Below are 26,211 nucleotides of genomic sequence, written 5' to 3' on the forward strand. Positions count from 1 at the left end.
GAATATTCATGGATTTTCAGGAAATACACAACACATTTTATCTATGGCTTGTTCTCTTTGTTCTAGATGGCAAAAATCTGGAAATATGTGATTTAGCCTGTTCCGAAAATGTGTTGTGGAAAAAAGTAAAAACTTCACAAGAGTTCTCAATCACATGAAAATATTTCGTTATTAGCTGATTTCCATTTGATTTGCCTCACATGATTTCCGGATTCCATGAAAATATTTCCCCTCTATCTGGTTCTGACTTGCTTTGCAATACATGAAAGGAACTTATGGCAATCGGATCCTTGTGTAAGTTTTGAGGTGATCCAGAAATGTGATGCATAAGCAAAAATACTCATTGCATCTGGGCCAGTGGCGCAATGGACAACGCGTCTGACTACGAATCAGAAGATTGTAGGTTCGACTCCTACCTGGCTCGTACATGTTGCCGTGATCGTATAGTGGTTAGTACTCTGCGTTGTGGCCGCAGCAACCCCGGTCCGAATCCGGGTCACAGCAGTAACCGTTTGCCTACTTATTTTTAATGATATTTACCCAAGGTTTAAGAATATTCATGGATTTTCAGGAAATACACAACACATTTTATCTACAGCTTGTTCTCTTTGTTCTAGATGGCAAAAATCTGGAAATATGTGATTTAGCCTGTTCCGAAAATGTGTTGTGGAAAAAAGTAAAAACTTCACAAGAGTTCTCAATCACATGAAAATATTTCGTTATTAGCTGGTTTCCATTTGATTTGCCTCACATGATTTCCGGATTCCATGAAAATATTTCCCCTCTATCTGGTTCCGACTTGCTTTGCAATACATGAAAGGAACTTATGGCAATCGGATCCTTGTGTAAGTTTTGAGGTGATCCAGAAATGTGATGCATAAGCAACAATACTCATTGCATCTGGGCCAGTGGCGCAATGGACAACACGTCTAACTACGAATCAGAAAATTGTAGGTTTGACTCCTACCTGGCTCGTACATGTTACCGTGATCGTATAGTGGTTAGTACTCTGCGTTGTGGCCGTAGCAACCCCGGTCCGAATCCAAGTCACGGCAGTAACCGTTTGCTTACTTATTTTTAATGATATTTACCCAAGGTTTAAGATTATTCATGGATTTTCAGGAAATACACAACACATTTTATCTACGGCTTGTTCTCTTTGTTCTAGATGGCAAAAATCTGGAAATATGTGATTTAGCCTGTTCCAAAAATGTGTTGTGGAAAAAAGTAAAAACTTCACAAGAGTTCTCAATCACATGAAAATATTTCGTTATTAGCTGGTTTCCATTTGATTTGCCTCACATGATTTCCGGATTCCATGAAAATATTTCCCCTCTATCTGGTTCCGACTTGCTTTGCAATACATGAAAGGAACTTATGGCAATCGGATCCTTGTGTAAGTTTTGAGGTGATGCAGAAATGTGATGCATAAGCAACAATACTCGTTGCATCTGGGCCAGTGGCGCAATGGACAACGCGTCTGACTACGAATCAGAAGATTGTAGGTTCGACTCCTACCTGGCTCGTACATGTTGCCTTTATCGTATAGTGGTTAGTACTCTGCGTTGTGGCCGCAGCAACCCCGGTCCGAATCCGGGTCACAGCGGTAACCGTTTGCCTACTTATTTTTAATGATATTTACCCAAGGTTTAAGAATATTCATGGATTTTCAGGAAATACACAACACATTTTATCTACAGCTTGTTCTCTTTGTTCTAGATGGCAAAAATCTGGAAATATGTGATTTAGCCTGTTCCGAAAATGTGTTGTGGAAAAAAGTAAAAACTTCACAAGAGTTCTCAATCACATGAAAATATTTCGTTATTAGCTGGTTTCCATTTGATTTGCCTCACATGATTTCCGGATTCCATGAAAATATTTCCCCTCTATCTGGTTCCGACTTGCTTTGCAATACATGAAAGGAACTTATGGCAATCGGATCCTTGTGTAAGTTTTGAGGTGATCCAGAAATGTGATGCATAAGCAACAATACTCATTGCATCTGGGCCAGTGGCGCAATGGACAACACGTCTAACTACGAATCAGAAAATTGTAGGTTTGACTCCTACCTGGCTCGTACATGTTACCGTGATCGTATAGTGGTTAGTACTCTGCGTTGTGGCCGTAGCAACCCCGGTCCGAATCCAGGTCACGGCAGTAACCGTTTGCTTACTTATTTTTAATGATATTTACCCAAGGTTTAAGATTATTCATGGATTTTCAGGAAATACACAATACATTTTATCTACGGCTTGTTCTCTTTGTTCTAGATGGCAAAAATCTGGAAATATGTGATTTAGCCTGTTCCAAAAATGTGTTGTGGAAAAAAGTAAAAACTTCACAAGAGTTCTCAATCACATGAAAATATTTCGTTATTAGCTGGTTTCCATTTGATTTGCCTCACATGATTTCCGGATTCCATGAAAATATTTCCCCTCTATCTGGTTCCGACTTGCTTTGCAATACATGAAAGGAACTTATGGCAATCGGATCCTTGTGTAAGTTTTGAGGTGATCCAGAAATGTGATGCATAAGCAACAATACTCATTGCATCTGGGCCAGTGGCGCAATGGACAACACGTCTAACTACGAATCAGAAAATTGTAGGTTTGACTCCTACCTGGCTCGTACATGTTACCGTGATCGTATAGTGGTTAGTACTCTGCGCTGTGGCCGTAGCAACCCCGGTCCGAATCCAGGTCATGGCAGTAACCGTTTGCTTACTTATTTTTAATGATATTTACCCAAGGTTTAAGATTATTCATGGATTTTCAGGAAATACACAACACATTTTATCTACGGCTTGTTCTCTTTGTTCTAGATGGCAAAAATCTGGAAATATGTGATTTAGCCTGTTCCAAAAATGTGTTGTGGAAAAAAGTAAAAACTTCACAAGAGTTCTCAATCACATGAAAATATTTCGTTATTAGCTGGTTTCCATTTGATTTGCCTCACATGATTTCCGGATTCCATGAAAATATTTCCCCTCTATCTGGTTCCGACTTGCTTTGCAATACATGAAAGGAACTTATGGCAATCGGATCCTTGTGTAAGTTTTGAGGTGATGCAGAAATGTGATGCATAAGCAACAATACTCGTTGCATCTGGGCCAGTGGCGCAATGGACAACACGTCTGACTACGAATCAGAAGATTGTAGGTTCGACTCCTACCTGGCTCGTACATGTTGCTGTGATCGTGTTGTGGTTAGTACTCTGCGTTGTGGCCGCAGCAACCACGGTCCGAATCCGGGTCACGGCAGTAACCCTTTGCTTACTTATTTTTAATGATATTTACCCAATGTTTAAGAATATTCATGGATTTTCAGGAAATACACAACACATTTTATCTATGGCTTGTTCTCTTTGTTCTAGATGGCAAAAATCTGGAAATATGTGATTTAGCCTGTTCCGAAAATGTGTTGTGGAAAAAAGTAAAAACTTCACAAGAGTTCTCAATCACATGAAAATATTTCGTTATTAGCTGGTTTCCATTTGATTTGCCTCACATGATTTCCGGATTCCATGAAAATATTTCCCCTCTATCTGGTTCTGACTTGCTTTGCAATACATGAAAGGAACTTATGGCAATCAAATCCTTGTGTAAGTTTTGAGGTGATCCAGAAATGTGATGCATAAGCAACAATACTCGTTGCATCTGGGCCAGTGGCGCAATGGACAACGCGTCTGACTACGAATCAGAAGATTGTAGGTTCGACTCCTACCTGGCTCGTACATGTTGCCGTTATCGTATAGTGGTTAGTACTCTGCGTTGTGGCCGCAGCAACCCCAATCCGGGTCACGGCAGTAACCCTTTGCTTACTTATTTTTAATGATATTTACCCGAGGTTTAAGAATATTCATGGATTTTCAGGAAATACACAACACATTTTATCTACGGCTTGTTCTCTTTGTTCTAGATGGCAAAAATCTGGAAATATGTGATTTAGCCTGTTCCGAAAATGTGTTGTGGAAAAAAGTAAAAACTTCACAAGAGTTCTCAATCACATGAAAATATTTCGTTATTAGCTGGTTTCCATTTGATTTGCCTCACATGATTTCCGGATTCCATGAAAATATTTCCCCTCTATCTGGTTCCGACTTGCTTTGCAATACATGAAAGGAACTTATGGCAATCGGATCCTTGTGTAAGTTTTGAGGTGATCCAGAAATGTGATGCATAAGCAACAATACTCGTTGCATCTGGGCCAGTGGCGCAATGGACAACGCGTCTGACTACAAAACAGAAGATTGTATGTTTGACTCCTACCTGGCTCGTACATGTTGCCTTTATCGTATAGTGGTTAGTACTCGGTGTTGTGGCCGCAGCAACCCCGGTCCGAATCCGGGTCACAGCAGTAACCGTTTGCCTACTTATTTTTAATGATATTTACCCAAGGTTTAAGAATATTCATGGATTTTCAGGAAATACACAACACATTTTATCTACAGCTTGTTCTCTTTGTTCTAGATGGCAAAAATCTGGAAATATGTGATTTAGCCTGTTCCGAAAATGTGTTGTGGAAAAAAGTAAAAACTTCACAAGAGTTCTCAATCACATGAAAATATTTCGTTATTAGCTGGTTTCCATTTGATTTGCCTCACATGATTTCCGGATTCCATGAAAATATTTCCCCTCTATCTGGTTCCGACTTGCTTTGCAATACATGAAAGGAACTTATGGCAATCGGATCCTTGTGTAAGTTTTGAGGTGATCCAGAAATGTGATGCATAAGCAACAATACTCATTGCATCTGGGCCAGTGGCGCAATGGACAACACGTCCAACTACGAATCAGAAAATTGTAGGTTTGACTCCTACCTGGCTCGTACATGTTACCGTGATCGTATAGTGGTTAGTACTCTGCGTTGTGGCCGTAGCAACCCCGGTCCGAATCCAGGTCACGGCAGTAACCGTTTGCTTACTTATTTTTAATGATATTTACCCAAGGTTTAAGATTATTCATGGATTTTCAGGAAATACACAACACATTTTATCTACGGCTTGTTCTCTTTGTTCTAGATGGCAAAAATCTGGAAATATGTGATTTAGCCTGTTCCAAAAATGTGTTGTGGAAAAAAGTAAAAACTTCACAAGAGTTCTCAATCACATGAAAATATTTCGTTATTAGCTGGTTTCCATTTGATTTGCCTCACATGATTTCCGGATTCCATGAAAATATTTCCCCTCTATCTGGTTCCGACTTGCTTTGCAATACATGAAAGGAACTTATGGCAATCGGATCCTTGTGTAAGTTTTGAGGTGATGCAGAAATGTGATGCATAAGCAACAATACTCGTTGCGTCTGGGCCAGTGGCGCAATGGACAACGCGTCTGACTACGAATCAGAAGATTGTAGGTTCGACTCCTACCTGGCTCGTACATGTTGCCTTTATCGTATAGTGGTTAGTACTCGGCGTTGTGGCCGCAGCAACCCCGGTCCGAATCCGGGTCACAGCAGTAACCGTTTGCCTACTTATTTTTAATGATATTTACCCAAGGTTTAAGAATATTCATGGATTTTCAGGAAATACACAACACATTTTATCTACAGCTTGTTCTCTTTGTTCTAGATGGCAAAAATCTGGAAATATGTGATTTAGCCTGTTCCAAAAATGTGTTGTGGAAAAAAGTAAAAACTTCACAAGAGTTCTCAATCACATGAAAATATTTCGTTATTAGCTGGTTTCCATTTGATTTGCCTCACATGATTTCCGGATTCCATGAAAATATTTCCCCTCTATCTGGTTCCGACTTGCTTTGCAATACATGAAAGGAACTTATGGCAATCGGATCCTTGTGTAAGTTTTGAGGTGATGCAGAAATGTGATGCATAAGCAACAATACTCGTTGCATCTGGGCCAGTGGCGCAATGGACAACGCGTCTGACTACGAATCAGAAGATTGTAGGTTCGACTCCTACCTGGCTCGTACATGTTGCCTTTATCGTATAGTGGTTAGTACTCGGCGTTGTGGCCGCAGCAACTCCGGTCCGAATCCGGGTCACAGCAGTAACCGTTTGCCTACTTATTTTTAATGATATTTACCCAAGGTTTAAGAATATTCATGGATTTTCAGGAAATACACAACACATTTTATCTACAGCTTGTTCTCTTTGTTCTAGATGGCAAAAATCTGGAAATATGTGATTTAGCCTGTTCCGAAAATGTGTTGTGGAAAAAAGTAAAAACTTCACAAGAGTTCTCAATCACATGAAAATATTTCGTTATTAGCTGGTTTCCATTTGATTTGCCTCACATGATTTCCGGATTCCATGAAAATATTTCCCCTCTATCTGGTTCCGACTTGCTTTGCAATACATGAAAGGAACTTATGGCAATCGGATCCTTGTGTACGTTTTGAGGTGATCCAGAAATGTGATGCATAAGCAACAATACTCATTGCATCTGGGCCAGTGGCGCAATGGACAACACGTCTAACTACGAATCAGAAAATTGTAGGTTTGACTCCTACCTGGCTCGTACATGTTACCGTGATCGTATAGTGGTTAGTACTCTGCGCTGTGGCCGTAGCAACCCCGGTCCGAATCCAGGTCACGGCAGTAACCGTTTGCTTACTTATTTTTAATGATATTTACCCAAGGTTTAAGATTATTCATGGATTTTCAGGAAATACACAACACATTTTATCTACGGCTTGTTCTCTTTGTTCTAGATGGCAAAAATCTGGAAATATGTGATTTAGCCTGTTCCAAAAATGTGTTGTGGAAAAAAGTAAAAACTTCACAAGAGTTCTCAATCACATGAAAATATTTCGTTATTAGCTGGTTTCCATTTGATTTGCCTCACATGATTTCCGGATTCCATGAAAATATTTCCCCTCTATCTGGTTCCGACTTGCTTTGCAATACATGAAAGGAACTTATGGCAATCGGATCCTTGTGTAAGTTTTGAGGTGATGCAGAAATGTGATGCATAAGCAACAATACTCGTTGCATCTTGGCCAGTGGCGCAATGGACAACGCGTCTGACTACGAATCAGAAGATTGTAGGTTCGACTCCTACCTGGCTCGTACATGTTGCCTTTATCGTATAGTGGTTAGTACTCTGCGTTGTGGCCGCAGCAACCCCGGTCCGAATCCGTGTCACAGCAGTAACCGTTTGCCTACTTATTTTTAATGATATTTACCCAAGGTTTAAGAATATTCATGGATTTTCAGGAAATACACAACACATTTTATCTACAGCTTGTTCTCTTTGTTCTAGATGGCAAAAATCTGGAAATATGTGATTTAGCCTGTTCCGAAAATGTGTTGTGGAAAAAAGTAAAAACTTCACAAGAGTTCTCAATCACATGAAAATATTTCGTTATTAGCTGGTTTCCATTTGATTTGCCTCACATGATTTCCGGATTCCATGAAAATATTTCCCCTCTATCTGGTTCCGACTTGCTTTGCAATACATGAAAGGAACTTATGGCAATCGGATCCTTGTGTAAGTTTTGAGGTGATCCAGAAATGTGATGCATAAGCAACAATACTCGTTGCATCTGGGCCAGTGGCGCAATGGACAACGCGTCTGACTACGAATCAGAAGATTGTAGGTTTGACTCCTACCTGGCTTGTACATGTTGCTGTGATCGTGTTGTGGTTAGTACTCTGCGTTGTGGCCGCAGCAACCACGGTCCGAATCCGGGTCACGGCAGTAACCCTTTGCTTACTTATTTTTAATGATATTTACCCAATGTTTAAGAATATTCATGGATTTTCAGGAAATACACAACACATTTTATCTATGGCTTGTTCTCTTTGTTCTAGATGGCAAAAATCTGGAAATATGTGATTTAGCCTGTTCCGAAAATGTGTTGTGGAAAAAAGTAAAAACTTCACAAGAGTTCTCAATCACATGAAAATATTTCGTTATTAGCTGGTTTCCATTTGATTTGCCTCACATGATTTCCAGATTCCATGAAAATATTTCCCCTCTATCTGGTTCCGACTTGCTTTGCAATACATGAAAGGAACTTATGGCAATCGGACCCTTGTGTAAGTTTTGAGGTGATCCAGAAATGTGATGCATAAGCAACAATACTCGTTGCATCTGGGCCAGTGGCGCAACGGACAACGCGTCTGACTACGAATCAGAAGATTGTAGGTTCGACTCCTACCTGGCTCGTACATGTTGCCTTTATCGTATAGTGGTTAGTACTCTGCGTTGTGGCCGCAGCAACCCCGGTCCGAATCCGGGTCACAGCAGTAACCGTTTGCCTACTTATTTTTAATGATATTTACCCAAGGTTTAAGAATATTCATGGATTTTCAGGAAAAACACAACACATTTTATCTACAGCTTGTTCTCTTTGTTCTAGATGGCAAAAATCTGGAAATATGTGATTTAGCCTGTTCCGAAAATGTGTTGTGGAAAAAAGTAAAAACTTCACAAGAGTTCTCAATCACATGAAAATATTTCGTTATTAGCTGGTTTCCATTTGATTTGCCTCACATGATTTCCGGATTCCATGAAAATATTTCCCCTCTATCTGGTTCCGACTTGCTTTGCAATACATGAAAGGAACTTATGGCAATCGGATCCTTGTGTAAGTTTTGAGGTGATGCAGAAATGTGATGCATAAGCAACAATACTCGTTGCATCTGGGCCAGTGGCGCAATGGACAACGCGTCTGACTACGAATCAGAAGATTGTAGGTTCGACTCCTACCTGGCTCGTACATGTTGCCTTTATCGTATAGTGGTTAGTACTCTGCGTTGTGGCCGCAGCAACCCCGGTCCGAATCCGGGTCACAGCAGTAACCGTTTGCCTACTTATTTTTAATGATATTTACCCAAGGTTTAAGAATATTCATGGATTTTCAGGAAATACACAACACATTTTATCTACAGCTTGTTCTCTTTGTTCTAGATGGCAAAAATCTGGAAATATGTGATTTAGCCTGTTCCGAAAATGTGTTGTGGAAAAAAGTAAAAACTTCACAAGAGTTCTCAATCACATGAAAATATTTCGTTATTAGCTGGTTTCCATTTGATTTGCCTCACATGATTTCCGGATTCCATGAAAATATTTCCCCTCTATCTGGTTCCGACTTGCTTTGCAATACATGAAAGGAACTTATGGCAATCGGATCCTTGTGTAAGTTTTGAGGTGATCCAGAAATGTGATGCATAAGCAACAATACTCATTGCATCTGGGCCAGTGGCGCAATGGACAACACGTCTAACTACGAATCAGAAAATTGTAGGTTTGACTCCTACCTGGCTCGTACATGTTACCGTGATCGTATAGTGGTTAGTACTCTGCGTTGTGGCCGTAGCAACCCCGGTCCGAATCCAAGTCACGGCAGTAACTGTTTGCTTACTTATTTTTAATGATATTTACCCAAGGTTTAAGATTATTCATGGATTTTCAGGAAATACACAACACATTTTATCTACGGCTTGTTCTCTTTGTTCTAGATGGCAAAAATCTGGAAATATGTGATTTAGCCTGTTCCAAAAATGTGTTGTGGAAAAAAGTAAAAACTTCACAAGAGTTCTCAATCACATGAAAATATTTCGTTATTAGCTGGTTTCCATTTGATTTGCCTCACATGATTTCCGGATTCCATGAAAATATTTCCCCTCTATCTGGTTCCGACTTGCTTTGCAATACATGAAAGGAACTTATGGCAATCGGATCCTTGTGTAAGTTTTGAGGTGATGCAGAAATGTGATGCATAAGCAACAATACTCGTTGCATCTGGGCCAGTGGCGCAATGGACAACGCGTCTGACTACGAATCAGAAGATTGTAGGTTCGACTCCTACCTGGCTCGTACATGTTGCCTTTATCGTATAGTGGTTAGTACTCTGCGTTGTGGCCGCAGCAACCCCGGTCCGAATCCGGGTCACAGCGGTAACCGTTTGCCTACTTATTTTTAATGATATTTACCCAAGGTTTAAGAATATTCATGGATTTTCAGGAAATACACAACACATTTTATCTACAGCTTGTTCTCTTTGTTCTAGATGGCAAAAATCTGGAAATATGTGATTTAGCCTGTTCCGAAAATGTGTTGTGGAAAAAAGTAAAAACTTCACAAGAGTTCTCAATCACATGAAAATATTTCGTTATTAGCTGGTTTCCATTTGATTTGCCTCACATGATTTCCGGATTCCATGAAAATATTTCCCCTCTATCTGGTTCCGACTTGCTTTGCAATACATGAAAGGAACTTATGGCAATCGGATCCTTGTGTAAGTTTTGAGGTGATCCAGAAATGTGATGCATAAGCAACAATACTCATTGCATCTGGGCCAGTGGCGCAATGGACAACACGTCTAACTACGAATCAGAAAATTGTAGGTTTGACTCCTACCTGGCTCGTACATGTTACCGTGATCGTATAGTGGTTAGTACTCTGCGTTGTGGCCGTAGCAACCCCGGTCCGAATCCAGGTCACGGCAGTAACCGTTTGCTTACTTATTTTTAATGATATTTACCCAAGGTTTAAGATTATTCATGGATTTTCAGGAAATACACAATACATTTTATCTACGGCTTGTTCTCTTTGTTCTAGATGGCAAAAATCTGGAAATATGTGATTTAGCCTGTTCCAAAAATGTGTTGTGGAAAAAAGTAAAAACTTCACAAGAGTTCTCAATCACATGAAAATATTTCGTTATTAGCTGGTTTCCATTTGATTTGCCTCACATGATTTCCGGATTCCATGAAAATATTTCCCCTCTATCTGGTTCCGACTTGCTTTGCAATACATGAAAGGAACTTATGGCAATCGGATCCTTGTGTAAGTTTTGAGGTGATCCAGAAATGTGATGCATAAGCAACAATACTCATTGCATCTGGGCCAGTGGCGCAATGGACAACACGTCTAACTACGAATCAGAAAATTGTAGGTTTGACTCCTACCTGGCTCGTACATGTTACCGTGATCGTATAGTGGTTAGTACTCTGCGCTGTGGCCGTAGCAACCCCGGTCCGAATCCAGGTCATGGCAGTAACCGTTTGCTTACTTATTTTTAATGATATTTACCCAAGGTTTAAGATTATTCATGGATTTTCAGGAAATACACAACACATTTTATCTACGGCTTGTTCTCTTTGTTCTAGATGGCAAAAATCTGGAAATATGTGATTTAGCCTGTTCCAAAAATGTGTTGTGGAAAAAAGTAAAAACTTCACAAGAGTTCTCAATCACATGAAAATATTTCGTTATTAGCTGGTTTCCATTTGATTTGCCTCACATGATTTCCGGATTCCATGAAAATATTTCCCCTCTATCTGGTTCCGACTTGCTTTGCAATACATGAAAGGAACTTATGGCAATCGGATCCTTGTGTAAGTTTTGAGGTGATGCAGAAATGTGATGCATAAGCAACAATACTCGTTGCATCTGGGCCAGTGGCGCAATGGACAACACGTCTGACTACGAATCAGAAGATTGTAGGTTCGACTCCTACCTGGCTCGTACATGTTGCTGTGATCGTGTTGTGGTTAGTACTCTGCGTTGTGGCCGCAGCAACCACGGTCCGAATCCGGGTCACGGCAGTAACCCTTTGCTTACTTATTTTTAATGATATTTACCCAATGTTTAAGAATATTCATGGATTTTCAGGAAATACACAACACATTTTATCTATGGCTTGTTCTCTTTGTTCTAGATGGCAAAAATCTGGAAATATGTGATTTAGCCTGTTCCGAAAATGTGTTGTGGAAAAAAGTAAAAACTTCACAAGAGTTCTCAATCACATGAAAATATTTCGTTATTAGCTGGTTTCCATTTGATTTGCCTCACATGATTTCCGGATTCCATGAAAATATTTCCCCTCTATCTGGTTCTGACTTGCTTTGCAATACATGAAAGGAACTTATGGCAATCAAATCCTTGTGTAAGTTTTGAGGTGATCCAGAAATGTGATGCATAAGCAACAATACTCGTTGCATCTGGGCCAGTGGCGCAATGGACAACGCGTCTGACTACGAATCAGAAGATTGTAGGTTCGACTCCTACCTGGCTCGTACATGTTGCCGTTATCGTATAGTGGTTAGTACTCTGCGTTGTGGCCGCAGCAACCCCAATCCGGGTCACGGCAGTAACCCTTTGCTTACTTATTTTTAATGATATTTACCCGAGGTTTAAGAATATTCATGGATTTTCAGGAAATACACAACACATTTTATCTACGGCTTGTTCTCTTTGTTCTAGATGGCAAAAATCTGGAAATATGTGATTTAGCCTGTTCCGAAAATGTGTTGTGGAAAAAAGTAAAAACTTCACAAGAGTTCTCAATCACATGAAAATATTTCGTTATTAGCTGGTTTCCATTTGATTTGCCTCACATGATTTCCGGATTCCATGAAAATATTTCCCCTCTATCTGGTTCCGACTTGCTTTGCAATACATGAAAGGAACTTATGGCAATCGGATCCTTGTGTAAGTTTTGAGGTGATCCAGAAATGTGATGCATAAGCAACAATACTCGTTGCATCTGGGCCAGTGGCGCAATGGACAACGCGTCTGACTACAAAACAGAAGATTGTATGTTTGACTCCTACCTGGCTCGTACATGTTGCCTTTATCGTATAGTGGTTAGTACTCGGTGTTGTGGCCGCAGCAACCCCGGTCCGAATCCGGGTCACAGCAGTAACCGTTTGCCTACTTATTTTTAATGATATTTACCCAAGGTTTAAGAATATTCATGGATTTTCAGGAAATACACAACACATTTTATCTACAGCTTGTTCTCTTTGTTCTAGATGGCAAAAATCTGGAAATATGTGATTTAGCCTGTTCCGAAAATGTGTTGTGGAAAAAAGTAAAAACTTCACAAGAGTTCTCAATCACATGAAAATATTTCGTTATTAGCTGGTTTCCATTTGATTTGCCTCACATGATTTCCGTATTCCATGAAAATATTTCCCCTCTATCTGGTTCCGACTTGCTTTGCAATACATGAAAGGAACTTATGGCAATCGGATCCTTGTGTAAGTTTTGAGGTGATCCAGAAATGTGATGCATAAGCAACAATACTCATTGCATCTGGGCCAGTGGCGCAATGGACAACACGTCCAACTACGAATCAGAAAATTGTAGGTTTGACTCCTACCTGGCTCGTACATGTTACCGTGATCGTATAGTGGTTAGTACTCTGCGTTGTGGCCGTAGCAACCCCGGTCCGAATCCAGGTCACGGCAGTAACCGTTTGCTTACTTATTTTTAATGATATTTACCCAAGGTTTAAGATTATTCATGGATTTTCAGGAAATACACAACACATTTTATCTACGGCTTGTTCTCTTTGTTCTAGATGGCAAAAATCTGGAAATATGTGATTTAGCCTGTTCCAAAAATGTGTTGTGGAAAAAAGTAAAAACTTCACAAGAGTTCTCAATCACATGAAAATATTTCGTTATTAGCTGGTTTCCATTTGATTTGCCTCACATGATTTCCGGATTCCATGAAAATATTTCCCCTCTATCTGGTTCCGACTTGCTTTGCAATACATGAAAGGAACTTATGGCAATCGGATCCTTGTGTAAGTTTTGAGGTGATGCAGAAATGTGATGCATAAGCAACAATACTCGTTGCGTCTGGGCCAGTGGCGCAATGGACAACGCGTCTGACTACGAATCAGAAGATTGTAGGTTCGACTCCTACCTGGCTCGTACATGTTGCCTTTATCGTATAGTGGTTAGTACTCGGCGTTGTGGCCGCAGCAACCCCGGTCCGAATCCGGGTCACAGCAGTAACCGTTTGCCTACTTATTTTTAATGATATTTACCCAAGGTTTAAGAATATTCATGGATTTTCAGGAAATACACAACACATTTTATCTACAGCTTGTTCTCTTTGTTCTAGATGGCAAAAATCTGGAAATATGTGATTTAGCCTGTTCCAAAAATGTGTTGTGGAAAAAAGTAAAAACTTCACAAGAGTTCTCAATCACATGAAAATATTTCGTTATTAGCTGGTTTCCATTTGATTTGCCTCACATGATTTCCGGATTCCATGAAAATATTTCCCCTCTATCTGGTTCCGACTTGCTTTGCAATACATGAAAGGAACTTATGGCAATCGGATCCTTGTGTAAGTTTTGAGGTGATGCAGAAATGTGATGCATAAGCAACAATACTCGTTGCATCTGGGCCAGTGGCGCAATGGACAACGCGTCTGACTACGAATCAGAAGATTGTAGGTTCGACTCCTACCTGGCTCGTACATGTTGCCTTTATCGTATAGTGGTTAGTACTCGGCGTTGTGGCCGCAGCAACTCCGGTCCGAATCCGGGTCACAGCAGTAACCGTTTGCCTACTTATTTTTAATGATATTTACCCAAGGTTTAAGAATATTCATGGATTTTCAGGAAATACACAACACATTTTATCTACAGCTTGTTCTCTTTGTTCTAGATGGCAAAAATCTGGAAATATGTGATTTAGCCTGTTCCGAAAATGTGTTGTGGAAAAAAGTAAAAACTTCACAAGAGTTCTCAATCACATGAAAATATTTCGTTATTAGCTGGTTTCCATTTGATTTGCCTCACATGATTTCCGGATTCCATGAAAATATTTCCCCTCTATCTGGTTCCGACTTGCTTTGCAATACATGAAAGGAACTTATGGCAATCGGATCCTTGTGTACGTTTTGAGGTGATCCAGAAATGTGATGCATAAGCAACAATACTCATTGCATCTGGGCCAGTGGCGCAATGGACAACACGTCTAACTACGAATCAGAAAATTGTAGGTTTGACTCCTACCTGGCTCGTACATGTTACCGTGATCGTATAGTGGTTAGTACTCTGCGCTGTGGCCGTAGCAACCCCGGTCCGAATCCAGGTCACGGCAGTAACCGTTTGCTTACTTATTTTTAATGATATTTACCCAAGGTTTAAGATTATTCATGGATTTTCAGGAAATACACAACACATTTTATCTACGGCTTGTTCTCTTTGTTCTAGATGGCAAAAATCTGGAAATATGTGATTTAGCCTGTTCCAAAAATGTGTTGTGGAAAAAAGTAAAAACTTCACAAGAGTTCTCAATCACATGAAAATATTTCGTTATTAGCTGGTTTCCATTTGATTTGCCTCACATGATTTCCGGATTCCATGAAAATATTTCCCCTCTATCTGGTTCCGACTTGCTTTGCAATACATGAAAGGAACTTATGGCAATCGGATCCTTGTGTAAGTTTTGAGGTGATGCAGAAATGTGATGCATAAGCAACAATACTCGTTGCATCTGGGCCAGTGGCGCAATGGACAACGCGTCTGACTACGAATCAGAAGATTGTAGGTTCGACTCCTACCTGGCTCGTACATGTTGCCTTTATCGTATAGTGGTTAGTACTCTGCGTTGTGGCCGCAGCAACCCCGGTCCGAATCCGTGTCACAGCAGTAACCGTTTGCCTACTTATTTTTAATGATATTTACCCAAGGTTTAAGAATATTCATGGATTTTCAGGAAATACACAACACATTTTATCTACAGCTTGTTCTCTTTGTTCTAGATGGCAAAAATCTGGAAATATGTGATTTAGCCTGTTCCGAAAATGTGTTGTGGAAAAAAGTAAAAACTTCACAAGAGTTCTCAATCACATGAAAATATTTCGTTATTAGCTGGTTTCCATTTGATTTGCCTCACATGATTTCCGGATTCCATGAAAATATTTCCCCTCTATCTGGTTCCGACTTGCTTTGCAATACATGAAAGGAACTTATGGCAATCGGATCCTTGTGTAAGTTTTGAGGTGATCCAGAAATGTGATGCATAAGCAACAATACTCGTTGCATCTGGGCCAGTGGCGCAATGGACAACGCGTCTGACTACGAATCAGAAGATTGTAGGTTTGACTCCTACCTGGCTTGTACATGTTGCTGTGATCGTGTTGTGGTTAGTACTCTGCGTTGTGGCCGCAGCAACCACGGTCCGAATCCGGGTCACGTCAGTAACCCTTTGCTTACTTATTTTTAATGATATTTACCCAATGTTTAAGAATATTCATGGATTTTCAGGAAATACACAACACATTTTATCTACGGCTTGTTCTCTTTGTTCTAGATGGCAAAAATCTGGAAATATGTGATTTAGACTGTTCCGAAAATGTGTTGTGGAAAAAAGTAAAAACTTCACAAGAGTTCTCAATCACATGAAAATATTTCGTTATTAGCTGGTTTCCATTTGATTTGCCTCACATGATTTCCGGATTCCATGAAAATATTTCCCCTCTATCTGGTTCCGACTTGCTTTGCAATACATGAAAGGAACTTATGGCAATCGGATCCTTGTGTAAGTTTTGAGGTGATCCAGAAATGTGATGCATAAGCAACAATACTCGTTGCATCTGGGCCAGTGGCGCAATGGACAACGCGTCTGACTACGAAACAGAAGATTGTATGTTTGACTCCTACCTGGCTCGTACATGTTGCCGTGATCGTACAGTGGTTAATACTCTGCGTTGTGGCCGCAGCAACCCCGGTCCGAATCCGTGTCACGGCAGTAACCCTTTACTTACTTATTTTTAATGATATTTACCCAAGGTTTAAGAATATTTATGGATTTTCAGGAAATACACAACACATTTTATCTACGGCTTGTTCTCTTTGTTCTAGATGGCAAAAATCTGGAAATATGTGATTTAGACTGTTCCGAAAATGTGTTGTGGAAAAAAGTAAAAACTTCACAAGAGTTCTCAATCACATGAAAATATTTCGTTATTAGCTGGTTTCCATTTGATTTGCCTCACATGATTTCCGGATTCCATGAAAATATTTCCCCTCTATCTGGTTCTGACTTGCTTTGCAATACATGAAAGGAACTTATGGCAATCGGATCCTTGTGTAAGTTTTGAGGTGATCCAGAATTGTGATGCATAAGCAACAATACTCGTTGCATCTGGGCCAGTGGCGCAATGGACAACGCGTCTGACTACGAATCAGAAGATTGTAGGTTCGACTCCTACCTGGCTCGTACATGTTGCTGTGATCGTATAGTGGTTAGTACTCTGCGTTGTGGCTGCAGCAACCCCGGTCCGAATCCGTGTCACGGCAGTCACCCTTTGCTTACTTATTTTTAATGATATTTACCCAAGGTTTAAGAATATTCATGGATTTTCAGGAAATACACAACACATTTTATCTACGGCTTGTTCTCTTTGTTCTAGATGGCAAAAATCTGGAAATATGTGATTTAGACTGTTCCGAAAATGTGTTGTGGAAAAAAGTAAAAACTTCACAAGAGTTCTCAATCACATGAAAATATTTCGTTATTAGCTGGTTTCCATTTGATTTGCCTCACATGATTTCCGGATTCCATGAAAATATTTCCCCTCTATCTGGTTCTGACTTGCTTTGCAATACATGAAAGGAACTTATGGCAATCGGATCCTTGTGTAAGTTTTGAGGTGATCCAGAAATGTGATGCATAAGCAACAATACTCGTTGCATCTGGGCCAGTGGCGCAATGGACAACGCGTCTGACTACGAATCAGAAGATTGTAGGTTCGACTCCTACCTGGCTCGTACATGTTGCCTTTATCGTATAGTGGTTAGTACTCGGCGTTGTGGCCGCAGCAACCCCGGTCCGAATCCGGGTCAAAGCAGTAACCGTTTGCCTACTTATTTTTAATGATATTTACCCAAGGTTTAAGAATATTCATGGATTTTCAGGAAATACACAACACATTTTATCTACAGCTTGTTCTCTTTGTTCTAGATGGCAAAAATCTGGAAATATGTGATTTAGCCTGTTCCGAAAATGTGTTGTGGAAAAAAGTAAAAACTTCACAAGAGTTCTCAATCACATGAAAATATTTCGTTATTAGCTGGTTTCCATTTGATTTGCCTCACATGATTTCCGGATTCCATGAAAATATTTCCCCTCTATCTGGTTCCGACTTGCTTTGCAATACATGAAAGGAACTTATGGCAATCGGATCCTTGTGTAAGTTTTGAGGTGATCCAGAAATGTGATGCATAAGCAACAATACTCATTGCATCTGGGCCAGTGGCGCAATGGACAACACGTCTAACTACGAATCAGAAGATTGTAGGTTTGACTCCTACCTGGCTCATACATGTTGCCGTGATCATATTGTGGTTAGTACTCTGCGTTGTGGCCGCAGCAACCACGGTCCGAATCCGGGTAACGGCAGTAACCCTTTGCTTACTTATTTTTAATGATATTTACCCAATGTTTAAGAATATTCATGGATTTTCAGGAAATACACAACACATTTTATCTACGGCTTGTTCTCTTTGTTCTAGATGGCAAAAATCTGGAAATATGTGATTTAGCCTGTTCCGAAAATGTGTTGTGGAAAAAAGTAAAAACTTCACAAGAGTTCTCAATCACATGAAAATATTTCGTTATTAGCTGGTTTCCATTTGATTTGCCTCACATGATTTCCAGATTCCATGAAAATATTTCCCCTCTATCTGGTTCCGACTTGCTTTGCAATACATGAAAGGAACTTATGGCAATCGGATCCTTGTGTAAGTTTTGAGGTGATCCAGAAATGTGATGCATAAGCAACAATACTCGTTGCATCTGGGCCAGTGGCGCAACGGGCAACGCGTCTGACTACGAATCAGAAGATTGTAGGTTTGACTCCTACCTGGCTCATACATGTTGCCGTGATCGTATTGTGGTTAGTACTCTGCGTTGTGGCCGCAGCAACCACGGTCCGAATCCGGGTCACGGCAGTAACCCTTTGCTTACTTATTTTTAATGATATTTACCCAATGTTTAAGAATATTCATGGATTTTCAGGAAATACACAACACATTTTATCTACGGCTTGTTCTCTTTGTTCTAGATGGCAAAAATCTGGAAATATGTGATTTAGCCTGTTCCGAAAATGTGTTGTGGAAAAAAGTAAAAACTTCACAAGAGTTCTCAATCACATGAAAATATTTCGTTATTAGCTGGTTTCCATTTGATTTGCCTCACATGATTTCCAGATTCCATGAAAATATTTCCCCTCTATCTGGTTCCGACTTGCTTTGCAATACATGAAAGGAACTTATGGCAATCGGATCCTTGTGTAAGTTTTGAGGTGATCCAGAAATGTGATGCATAAGCAACAATACTCATTGCATCTGGGCCAGTGGCGAAATGGACAACACGTCTAACTACGAATCAGAAAATTGTAGGTTTGACTCCTACCTGGCTCGTACATGTTGCCGTGATCGTATAGTGGTTAGTACTCTGCGTTGTGGTCGTAGCAACCCCGGTCCGAATCCAGGTCACGGCAGTAACCGTTTGCTTACTTATTTTTAATGATATTTACCCAAGGTTTAAGATTATTCATGGATTTTCAGGAAATACACAACACATTTTATCTACGGCTTGTTTTCTTTGTTCTAGATGGCAAAAATCTGGAAATATGTGATTTAGCCTGTTCCGAAAATGTGTTGTGGAAAAAAGTAAAAACTTCACAAGAGTTCTCAATCACATGAAAATATTTCGTTATTAGCTGGTTTCCATTTGATTTGCCTCACATGATTTCCAGATTCCATGAAAATATTTCCCCTCTATCTGGTTCCGACTTGCTTTGCAATACATGAAAGGAACTTATGGCAATCGGATCCTTGTGTAAGTTTTGAGGTGATCCAGAAATGTGATGCATAAGCAACAATACTCATTGCATCTGGGCCAGTGGCGCAATGGACAACACGTCTAACTACGAATCAGAAAATTGTAGGTTTGACTCCTACCTGGCTCGTACATGTTACCGTGATCGTATAGTGGTTAGTACTCTGCGTTGTGGCCGTAGCAACCCCGGTCCGAATCCAGGTCACGGCAGTAACCGTTTGCTTACTTATTTTTAATGATATTTACCCAAGGTTTAAGATTATTCATGGATTTTCAGGAAATACACAACACATTTTATCTACGGCTTGTTTTCTTTGTTCTAGATGGCAAAAATCTGGAAATATGTGATTTAGCCTGTTCCGAAAATGTGTTGTGGAAAAAAGTAAAAACTTCACAAGAGTTCTCAATCACATGAAAATATTTCGTTATTAGCTGGTTTCCATTTGATTTGCCTCACATGATTTCCGGATTCCATGAAAATATTTCCCCTCTATCTGGTTCCGACTTGCTTTGCAATACATGAAAGGAACTTATGGCAATCGGATCCTTGTGTAAGTTTTGAGGTGATCCAGAAATGTGATGCATAAGCAACAATACTCGTTGCATCTGGGCCAGTGGCGCAATGGACAACGCATCTGACTACGAATCAGAAGATTGTAGGTTCGACTCCTACCTGGCTCGTACATGTTGCCGTGATCGTATAGTGGTTAGTACTCTGCGTTGTGGATGCAGCAACCCCGGTCCGAATCCGTGTCACGGCAGTAACCCTTTATTTTTAATGATATTTACCCAAGGTTTAAGAATATTTATGGATTTTCAGGAAATACACAACACATTTTATCTACGGCTTGTTCTCTTTGTTCTAGATGGCAAAAATCTGGAAATATGTGATTTAGACTGTTCCGAAAATGTGTTGTGGAAAAAAGTAAAAACTTCACAAGAGTTCTCAATCACATGAAAATATTTCGTTATTAGCTGGTTTCCATTTGATTTGCCTCACATGATTTCCGGATTCCATGAAAATATTTCCCCTCTATCTGGTTCTGACTTGCTTTGCAATACATGAAAGGAACTTATGGCAATCGGATCCTTGTGTAAGTTTTGAGGTGATCCAGAAATGTGATGCATAAGCAACAATACTCGTTGCATCTGGGCCAGTGGCGCAATGGACAACGCGTCTGACTACGAATCAGAAGATTGTAGGTTCGACTCCTACCTGGCTCGTACATGTTGCCTTTATCGTATAGTGGTTAGTACTCGGCGTTGTGGCCGCAGCAACCCCGGTCCGAATCCGGGTCAAAGCAGTAACCGTTTGCCTACTTATTTTTAATGATATTTACCCAAGGTTTAAGAATATTCATGGATTTTCAGGAAATACACAACACATTTTATCTACAGCTTGTTCTCTTTGTTCTAGATGGCAAAAATCTGGAAATATGTGATTTAGCCTGTTCCGAAAATGTGTTGTGGAAAAAAGTAAAAACTTCACAAGAGTTCTCAATCACATGAAAATATTTCGTTATTAGCTGGTTTCCATTTGATTTGCCTCACATGATTTCCGGATTCCATGAAAATATTTCCCCTCTATCTGGTTCCGACTTGCTTTGCAATACATGAAAGGAACTTATGGCAATCGGATCCTTGTGTAAGTTTTGAGGTGATCCAGAAATGTGATGCATAAGCAACAATACTCATTGCATCTGGGCCAGTGGCGCAATGGACAACACGTCTAACTACGAATCAGAAGATTGTAGGTTTGACTCCTACCTGGCTCATACATGTTGCCGTGATCGTATTGTGGTTAGTACTCTGCGTTGTGGCCGCAGCAACCACGGTCCGAATCCGGGTCACGGCAGTAACCCTTTGCTTACTTATTTTTAATGATATTTACCCAATGTTTAAGAATATTCATGGATTTTCAGGAAATACACAACACATTTTATCTACGGCTTGTTCTCTTTGTTCTAGATGGCAAAAATCTGGAAATATGTGATTTAGCCTGTTCCGAAAATGTGTTGTGGAAAAAAGTAAAAACTTCACAAGAGTTCTCAATCACATGAAAATATTTCGTTATTAGCTGGTTTCCATTTGATTTGCCTCACATGATTTCCAGATTCCATGAAAATATTTCCCCTCTATCTGGTTCCGACTTGCTTTGCAATACATGAAAGGAACTTATGGCAATCGGATCCTTGTGTAAGTTTTGAGGTGATCCAGAAATGTGATGCATAAGCAACAATACTCATTGCATCTGGGCCAGTGGCGAAATGGACAACACGTCTAACTACGAATCAGAAAATTGTAGGTTTGACTCCTACCTGGCTCGTACATGTTGCCGTGATCGTATAGTGGTTAGTACTCTGCGTTGTGGCCGTAGCAACCCCGGTCCGAATCCAGGTCACGGCAGTAACCGTTTGCTTACTTATTTTTAATGATATTTACCCAAGGTTTAAGATTATTCATGGATTTTCAGGAAATACACAACACATTTTATCTACGGCTTGTTTTCTTTGTTCTAGATGGCAAAAATCTGGAAATATGTGATTTAGCCTGTTCCGAAAATGTGTTGTGGAAAAAAGTAAAAACTTCACAAGAGTTCTCAATCACATGAAAATATTTCGTTATTAGCTGGTTTCCATTTGATTTGCCTCACATGATTTCCAGATTCCATGAAAATATTTCCCCTCTATCTGGTTCCGACTTGCTTTGCAATACATGAAAGGAACTTATGGCAATCGGATCCTTGTGTAAGTTTTGAGGTGATCCAGAAATGTGATGCATAAGCAACAATACTCATTGCATCTGGGCCAGTGGCGCAATGGACAACACGTCTAACTACGAATCAGAAAATTGTAGGTTTGACTCCTACCTGGCTCGTACATGTTACCGTGATCGTATAGTGGTTAGTACTCTGCGTTGTGGCCGTAGCAACCCCGGTCCGAATCCAGGTCACGGCAGTAACCGTTTGCTTACTTATTTTTAATGATATTTACCCAAGGTTTAAGATTATTCATGGATTTTCAGGAAATACACAACACATTTTATCTACGGCTTGTTCTCTTTGTTCTAGATGGCAAAAATCTGGAAATATGTGATTTAGCCTGTTCCGAAAATGTGTTGTGGAAAAAAGTAAAAACTTCACAAGAGTTCTCAATCACATGAAAATATTTAGTTATTAGCTGGTTTCCATTTGATTTGCCTCACATGATTTCCGGATTCCATGAAAATATTTCCCCTCTATCTGGTTCCGACTTGCTTTGCAATACATGAAAGGAACTTATGGCAATCGGATCCTTGTGTAAGTTTTGAGGTGATGCAGAAATGTGATGCATAAGCAACAATACTCGTTGCATCTGGGCCAGTGGCGCAATGGACAACGCGTCTGACTACGAATCAGAAGATTGTAGGTTTGACTCCTACCTGGCTCGTACATGTTGCCTTTATCGTATAGTGGTTAGTACTCTGCGTTGTGGCCGCAGCAACCCCGGTCCGAATCCGGGTCACAGCAGTAACCGTTTGCCTACTTATTTTTAATGATATTTACCCAAGGTTTAAGAATATTCATGGATTTTCAGGAAATACACAACACATTTTATCTACAGCTTGTTCTCTTTGTTCTAGATGGCAAAAATCTGGAAATATGTGATTTAGCCTGTTCCGAAAATGTGTTGTGGAAAAAAGTAAAAACTTCACAAGAGTTCTCAATCACATGAAAATATTTCGTTATTAGCTGGTTTCCATTTGATTTGCCTCACATGATTTCCGGATTCCATGAAAATATTTCCCCTCTATCTGGTTCCGACTTGCTTTGCAATACATGAAAGGAACTTATGGCAATCGGATCCTTGTGTAAGTTTTGAGGTGATCCAGAAATGTGATGCATAAGCAACAATACTCGTTGCATCTGGGCCAGTGGCGCAATGGACAACGCGTCTGACTACGAATCAGAAGATTGTAGGTTTGACTCCTACCTGGCTCGTACATGTTGCTGTGATCGTGTTGTGGTTAGTACTCTGCGTTGTGGCCGCAGCAACCACAGTCCGAATCCGGGTCACGGCAGTAACCCTTTGCTTACTTATTTTTAATGATATTTACCCAATGTTTAAGAATATTCATGGATTTTCAGGAAATACACAACACATTTTATCTATGGCTTGTTCTCTTTGTTCTAGATGGCAAAAATCTGGAAATATGTGATTTAGCCTGTTCCGAAAATGTGTTGTGGAAAAAAGTAAAAACTTCACAAGAGTTCTCAATCACATGAAAATATTTCGTTATTAGCTGATTTCCATTTGATTTGCCTCACATGATTTCCGGATTCCATGAAAATATTTCCCCTCTATCTGGTTCTGACTTGCTTTGCAATACATGAAAGGAACTTATGGCAATCGGATCCTTGTGTAAGTTTTGAGGTGATCCAGAAATGTGATGCATAAGCAACAATACTCGTTGCATCTGGGCCAGTGGCGCAATGGACAACGCGTCTGACTACGAATCAGAAGATTGTAGGTTCGACTCCTACCTGGCTCGTACATGTTGCCTTTATCGTATAGTGGTTAGTACTCTGCGTTGTGGCCACAGCAACCCCGGTCCGAATCCGGGTCACAGCAGTAACCGTTTGCCTACTTATTTTTAATGATATTTACCCAAGGTTTAAGAATATTCATGGATTTTCAGGAAATACACAACACATTTTATCTACAGCTTGTTCTCTTTGTTCTAGATGGCAAAAATCTGGAAATATGTGATTTAGCCTGTTCCGAAAATGTGTTGTGGAAAAAAGTAAAAACTTCACAAGAGTTCTCAATCACATGAAAATATTTCGTTATTAGCTGGTTTCCATTTGATTTGCCTCACATGATTTCCGGATTCCATGAAAATATTTCCCCTCTATCTGGTTCCGACTTGCTTTGCAATACATGAAAGGAACTTATGGCAATCGGATCCTTGTGTAAGTTTTGAGGTGATCCAGAAATGTGATGCATAAGCAACAATACTCATTGCATCTGGGCCAGTGGCGCAATGGACAACACGTCTAACTACGAATCAGAAAATTGTAGGTTTGACTCCTACCTGGCTCGTACATGTTACCGTGATCGTATAGTGGTTAGTACTCTGCGTTGTGGCCGTAGCAACCCCGGTCCGAATCCAAGTCACGGCAGTAACCGTTTGCTTACTTATTTTTAATGATATTTACCCAAGGTTTAAGATTATTCATGGATTTTCAGGAAATACACAACACATTTTATCTACGGCTTGTTCTCTTTGTTCTAGATGGCAAAAATCTGGAAATATGTGATTTAGCCTGTTCCAAAAATGTGTTGTGGAAAAAAGTAAAAACTTCACAAGAGTTCTCAATCACATGAAAATATTTCGTTATTAGCTGGTTTCCATTTGATTTGCCTCACATGATTTCCGGATTCCATGAAAATATTTCCCCTCTATCTGGTTCCGACTTGCTTTGCAATACATGAAAGGAACTTATGGCAATCGGATCCTTGTGTAAGTTTTGAGGTGATGCAGAAATGTGATGCATAAGCAACAATACTCGTTGCATCTGGGCCAGTGGCGCAATGGACAACGCGTCTGACTACGAATCAGAAGATTGTAGGTTCGACTCCTACCTGGCTCGTACATGTTGCCTTTATCGTATAGTGGTTAGTACTCTGCGTTGTGGCTGCAGCAACCCCGGTCCGAATCCGGGTCACAGCAGTAACCGTTTGCCTACTTATTTTTACCCAAGGTTTAAGAATATTCATGGATTTTCAGGAAATACACAACACATTTTATCTACAGCTTGTTCTCTTTGTTCTAGATGGCAAAAATCTGGAAATATGTGATTTAGCCTGTTCCGAAAATGTGTTGTGGAAAAAAGTAAAAACTTCACAAGAGTTCTCAATCACATGAAAATATTTCGTTATTAGCTGGTTTCCATTTGATTTGCCTCACATGATTTCCGGATTCCATGAAAATATTTCCCCTCTATCTGGTTCCGACTTGCTTTGCAATACATGAAAGGAACTTATGGCAATCGGATCCTTGTGTAAGTTTTGAGGTGATCCAGAAATGTGATGCATAAGCAACAATACTCATTGCATCTGGGCCAGTGGCGCAATGGACAACACGTCTAACTACGAATCAGAAAATTGTAGGTTTGACTCCTACCTGGCTCGTACATGTTACCGTGATCGTATAGTGGTTAGTACTCTGCGCTGTGGCCGTAGCAACCCCGGTCCGAATCCAGGTCACGGCAGTAACCGTTTGCTTACTTATTTTTAATGATATTTACCCAAGGTTTAAGATTATTCATGGATTTTCAGGAAATACACAACACATTTTATCTACGGCTTGTTCTCTTTGTTCTAGATGGCAAAAATCTGGAAATATGTGATTTAGCCTGTTCCAAAAATGTGTTGTGGAAAAAAGTAAAAACTTCACAAGAGTTCTCAATCACATGAAAATATTTCGTTATTAGCTGTTTTCCATTTGATTTGCCTCACATGATTTCCGGATTCCATGAAAATATTTCCCCTCTATCTGGTTCCGACTTGCTTTGCAATACATGAAAGGAACTTATGGCAATCGGATCCTTGTGTAAGTTTTGAGGTGATGCAGAAATGTGATGCATAAGCAACAATACTCGT

The 26,211-nt window shown here is 40.0% G+C and overlaps 16 non-coding genes across 16 annotated transcripts; all 16 read left to right on the forward strand.

The window, feature by feature from the left end:
- The first annotated feature begins 351 nt into the window (after window positions 1–351).
- On the forward strand, window positions 352–424 carry TRNAR-ACG (transfer RNA arginine (anticodon ACG)). The gene has a single exon. It is a non-coding gene; the product is annotated as a tRNA-Arg (tRNA).
- A 1,029-nt stretch (window positions 425–1,453) lies between these two features.
- Window positions 1,454–1,526, forward strand: TRNAR-ACG (transfer RNA arginine (anticodon ACG)). Its single transcript has one exon. It is a non-coding gene; the product is annotated as a tRNA-Arg (tRNA).
- Window positions 1,527–3,657: 2,131 nt separating this feature from the next.
- On the forward strand, window positions 3,658–3,730 carry TRNAR-ACG (transfer RNA arginine (anticodon ACG)). The gene has a single exon. It is a non-coding gene; the product is annotated as a tRNA-Arg (tRNA).
- Window positions 3,731–5,304: 1,574 nt separating this feature from the next.
- On the forward strand, window positions 5,305–5,377 carry TRNAR-ACG (transfer RNA arginine (anticodon ACG)). The gene has a single exon. It is a non-coding gene; the product is annotated as a tRNA-Arg (tRNA).
- Window positions 5,378–5,855: 478 nt separating this feature from the next.
- Window positions 5,856–5,928, forward strand: TRNAR-ACG (transfer RNA arginine (anticodon ACG)). The gene has a single exon. It is a non-coding gene; the product is annotated as a tRNA-Arg (tRNA).
- Window positions 5,929–8,610: 2,682 nt separating this feature from the next.
- Window positions 8,611–8,683, forward strand: TRNAR-ACG (transfer RNA arginine (anticodon ACG)). The gene has a single exon. It is a non-coding gene; the product is annotated as a tRNA-Arg (tRNA).
- A 1,029-nt stretch (window positions 8,684–9,712) lies between these two features.
- Window positions 9,713–9,785, forward strand: TRNAR-ACG (transfer RNA arginine (anticodon ACG)). Its single transcript has one exon. It is a non-coding gene; the product is annotated as a tRNA-Arg (tRNA).
- A 2,131-nt stretch (window positions 9,786–11,916) lies between these two features.
- Window positions 11,917–11,989, forward strand: TRNAR-ACG (transfer RNA arginine (anticodon ACG)). The gene has a single exon. It is a non-coding gene; the product is annotated as a tRNA-Arg (tRNA).
- Window positions 11,990–13,563: 1,574 nt separating this feature from the next.
- TRNAR-ACG (transfer RNA arginine (anticodon ACG)) lies at window positions 13,564–13,636 on the forward strand. The gene has a single exon. It is a non-coding gene; the product is annotated as a tRNA-Arg (tRNA).
- A 478-nt stretch (window positions 13,637–14,114) lies between these two features.
- TRNAR-ACG (transfer RNA arginine (anticodon ACG)) lies at window positions 14,115–14,187 on the forward strand. The gene has a single exon. It is a non-coding gene; the product is annotated as a tRNA-Arg (tRNA).
- Window positions 14,188–15,216: 1,029 nt separating this feature from the next.
- Window positions 15,217–15,289, forward strand: TRNAR-ACG (transfer RNA arginine (anticodon ACG)). The gene has a single exon. It is a non-coding gene; the product is annotated as a tRNA-Arg (tRNA).
- Window positions 15,290–16,869: 1,580 nt separating this feature from the next.
- Window positions 16,870–16,942, forward strand: TRNAR-ACG (transfer RNA arginine (anticodon ACG)). Its single transcript has one exon. It is a non-coding gene; the product is annotated as a tRNA-Arg (tRNA).
- Window positions 16,943–17,420: 478 nt separating this feature from the next.
- TRNAR-ACG (transfer RNA arginine (anticodon ACG)) lies at window positions 17,421–17,493 on the forward strand. The gene has a single exon. It is a non-coding gene; the product is annotated as a tRNA-Arg (tRNA).
- Window positions 17,494–20,718: 3,225 nt separating this feature from the next.
- On the forward strand, window positions 20,719–20,791 carry TRNAR-ACG (transfer RNA arginine (anticodon ACG)). The gene has a single exon. It is a non-coding gene; the product is annotated as a tRNA-Arg (tRNA).
- A 3,233-nt stretch (window positions 20,792–24,024) lies between these two features.
- Window positions 24,025–24,097, forward strand: TRNAR-ACG (transfer RNA arginine (anticodon ACG)). Its single transcript has one exon. It is a non-coding gene; the product is annotated as a tRNA-Arg (tRNA).
- A 1,029-nt stretch (window positions 24,098–25,126) lies between these two features.
- Window positions 25,127–25,199, forward strand: TRNAR-ACG (transfer RNA arginine (anticodon ACG)). Its single transcript has one exon. It is a non-coding gene; the product is annotated as a tRNA-Arg (tRNA).
- Window positions 25,200–26,211: the final 1,012 nt, after the last annotated feature.

The sequence above is a fragment of the Rhinoderma darwinii genome, chromosome 3, assembly GCF_050947455.1.
Source record: "Rhinoderma darwinii isolate aRhiDar2 chromosome 3, aRhiDar2.hap1, whole genome shotgun sequence".
NCBI classification, from domain to species: domain Eukaryota; kingdom Metazoa; phylum Chordata; class Amphibia; order Anura; family Rhinodermatidae; genus Rhinoderma; species Rhinoderma darwinii.